The sequence below is a fragment of the Triticum dicoccoides genome, chromosome 1A (assembly GCF_002162155.2).
Source record: "Triticum dicoccoides isolate Atlit2015 ecotype Zavitan chromosome 1A, WEW_v2.0, whole genome shotgun sequence".
NCBI lineage: Eukaryota > Viridiplantae > Streptophyta > Magnoliopsida > Poales > Poaceae > Triticum > Triticum dicoccoides.
The window spans coordinates 194,118,942-194,122,765 of NC_041380.1; positions in this window are offsets into that span (position 1 = coordinate 194,118,942).

Consider the following 3,824-nt stretch of genomic DNA (forward strand, 5'->3'; position numbering starts at 1 on the left):
ATGTTTACTTTTGAGTACTTATTCTGCTGCTAATAGTTCTTCGCTAAGGAATTTCCTCACCGGCAAATTCCTCAATTAAGAATTTAATAAAAATCGCCTATTCACCCCCCTCTAGTCGATATAACACACTTTCACAGGTTTCTTTGTCTGAAATAGGTGTACCACTTGTTTATGAGGTAGACACTTCAGGAGTTCTTTTCCCCAATCCAGTGAAGCCCCAACCACAGCCTGTCCAAGTCATGAAGACATAGGAGAGCTCTTGTTTGTTGAAGCTAAAGGGCCCAAGTGAACCTGAGTTTTGCATTGGACTATGGTAATGAGAGGCATGAGTATTTCATGGAGACAAACCAAGAGCAAGAGTACATTGAGAAGATGATGGAGCAGAAGAGAAATGAAGAGATTCAGAAGTTCAAGAGTAATAAGATACAAAGAGAGAAGTACAAGGCAACAAAAAGGAGACTCCCACAACTGCTTGCTGAAGAGTTCACTGACAGTGAAAGTGAGGATGAAGATCTAGTAGATGAGGACATATTAGCTAGGTTGGAGGCAATGAATAGGCATAGAGAAGATCCACTATATCACTTTGAAGGAGACATTGATGTAGAAGAGCTTTATGGACCAGATGAGGAGGAGGGGGAGGATGAAGCAAGAGAGGAAGAGGCAGGACAGGAGGAGCCAGTAGATGAGGGCAGGAGAGGAGGAAGCAGTGTAGGAGGTAGCAGCAGCACAAGAGGAAGTCAGAGGAGGGGGAAGGGGCCAATAACTAGATCTCGTGCAAGCTTGGATCAAATCATAGAGCAAGAATGGGCACCTTCATCTGATGAGGAGAGCAACCCAGGTGACTTAAGTCGGGAAGAGAATGATGGGGCTCAGCTTCCACCATTTAAGCTACCAAATGGTAGGAAGAGTGGAGCCAAAAAGAATAAAATTAGGGTTTGGTATGATGAGAAGAGGGAAAACCCACAAGAACAATTTGTTAGGGAACTTTGTTTCCTAGATGTCCATCAGTTCAGGAGGGAACTTCTTACATTTCACATCTCACAAAACAGAAACTACTCATTTCATATGAACTGCTTAGATAGAGTTATTGTAGTTTGCAGTACAGATGACTGTCCTTTTTTCATAACTGCTTCCCAAATTGCACATGAGAGGACATTTTGCATAAAGAAATTGAACTTGTACCACAATTGTCCTACTGTAGGAGAGATCACCAAAGTGACTGCAAGGTGGTTGGCACATGAGTGTGAGGAACAATTGAGGTCATACATAAACACACCAGTCCAGGCAATAATGGAGAATTTGTAGAAAAACATGGAATAGAAGTGTCCATTCACATGGCCTACAGGGCAAGGAAATCATCTAAGAATGTTGTACAAGGAGATCAGAGGGCACAATACACAAGGATAAGGGATTACCTCCAAGTTGTGCTGGATACCAATCCTGGAAGTAGATGCATTGTTACAACAAAGCAATTGAAGGCCCATCCTAGCATAAATCCTAGATGTCATGGCTTGTTCATGTGCCTCAATGCTTGCAAAGAGGGCTTCCTAAATGGTTGCAGACCCTTCATAGGTACTTGCATTACTTTGTGTGGTTTGTATCTTTTATGATGTCCCGGTACTAATGTGTTATGTTCTGATTTAGGTGTTGATGGTTGCTTTGTTAAGTTGACAACTGGGCAGCAAATATTGGCTGCAACTGGAAGAGATGGTAATAACAACATCTTTCCCATTGCATTTGCAATTGTTGACAAAGAAGACACTGCCAGCTGGTCATGGTTTCTAACCCAGCTCAAGTATGCTCTTGGTGGTGAGTTGGGGAAGTATGGCCCATACACTATCATTTCTGATAGACAAAAGGTAACTCACCCATCATCATTCTTATATGCACTAAAGTTTCACCATGCTTAGTACTGTCAAATAGTATGTTGTTATATTATTTTTAAACACTAGTTATTTAAACAGGGCCTTCTTAAAGCCATAAACAATATCTTCCCAAATTGCCCTCAAAGGTTCTGCCTTAGACATATTTATCAGAACTTTCAAACAGCTGGCTTTAGAGGTGAAGAGTTAAAGAAGTACATGGATCAGGCTAGTTATGCATATACTGAGCATGGTTTTGATCAAGCAATGGATGGCGTGAAAAGAGAGTGTGAGGCAGCTTGGAAATGGCTTAGAAAGATACCCAAGCATACATGGGCTAGACATGCCATGGACAAAAATTGTAAAACTGATTTGGTTGTTAACAATATTAGTGAAGTTTTCAAAAAAATGATACTTGATGTGAGAGGGAAACCAATTAAAACCATGGTTGATGGCATCAGAACTAAATTGTTAGTTAAGTTCAATGCCAATAGGACCAAGACTGAGACAACAAAGTGGCAGATATGCCCAACATATGCTGAAAAGCTAGAAGAAGCAAAACATAATGCCAGATACTGTCAGTCCATCAAAGCAGGACCTGATCTATACCAAGTTAGCAGTGGAGAAAGCACTTATGCAGTAAATCTGCAACTGCATACATGTGGGTGTAGCCAATGGGACATGACTGGGGTTCCTTGCAAGCATGGTGTTTCTGCAATTAACAAGGCAAAACTGCATCCAGAAGATTTTGTTAGTGATTTCTTCAAGAAACCAATGTACCAAGCAGTCTACAATCCAATTGTCTATCCTATGCCTGGGCCTGATTTTATGGCCAAAGACTGGGACCCCTGACATAGAGCCACCTGTTTTCAGAGACAAGCCAGGAAAAAAGCAGACAAAGAGGAGAAAGAATCAGTTTGAGAAGACAGCTCCCAAGGATACTTCTAGGATGGCAACAATAACTTGTAGCAATTGTAACTTGACTAGGCATAGGTACACTAGCTGCCACAAAAATCTGAAGCTAGCCCTAGCAATGAGAAGGAACCAACACCAGGTTAAAACTTGCAAAACTACATATTTTGCTTACTTATTTAATATTATGTTCTAATCTGTCTATGTTGTCACTGCAGGAAAACAGAAGAATTGATGCACCAACTCGAACTCCATCAGCTCCTGCTGCAACTAGGGCACCACCAAGGGCACCAAGGGCAGCTCCTTCAGCTCCTGCTGCAACAAGGCCAAGTTCATCTTCTACTGCTGCTGATAGGCCTAGTTCATCTTCTGCTACTGCTGCTAGGCCAAGGGCAAAGAAAAACTTCATACCACCAAGAGTATCAGGTACTGGAAGATTGAGAAAGCCATCATACAAGATGTCTGAGTGGTTCAATTGTTCTCAGGGTGGCAAGAAGTGATGTGATGTTGAAACCAATTTAATTCAGCCTATTTTGGCTAGTTTGATGCATGTCATGTTGAAACCATACTTTGATGCATGTCATGTTGAAACCATACTTTGATGCATGTCATGTTGAAACCAGTTTGATGCATGTGATGGACTATGTAATGTACCTGATTATGGCTATGATGCACTATGTTACGATGATATGATATTGAACTTAGTTCTTATGATGATATGATGATGAACTTAGTTGTTATTATGTTTTCAAGAAGTTTTCATGATGTTATGATGATACGATGATAGACCCTAAATGATGATACCATGCCTTTTAGGGTGCCTAGGCGTCGAGAAACCCTAAATGATGATACCATGGCTGTTAGGGTGCCTCGGCGTCGACAAACCCTAAATGATAAAACCATGGCTTTTAGGGTGCCTTGGCGTCGACAAACCCTAAATGATAAACCCTTAGCTTTTAGGGTGCCTCGGCGTCGACAAACCCTAAATGATAAAAGCTTAGCTTTTAGGGTGCATCGGCGTTGACAAACCCTAAATTATAAAACATTGGC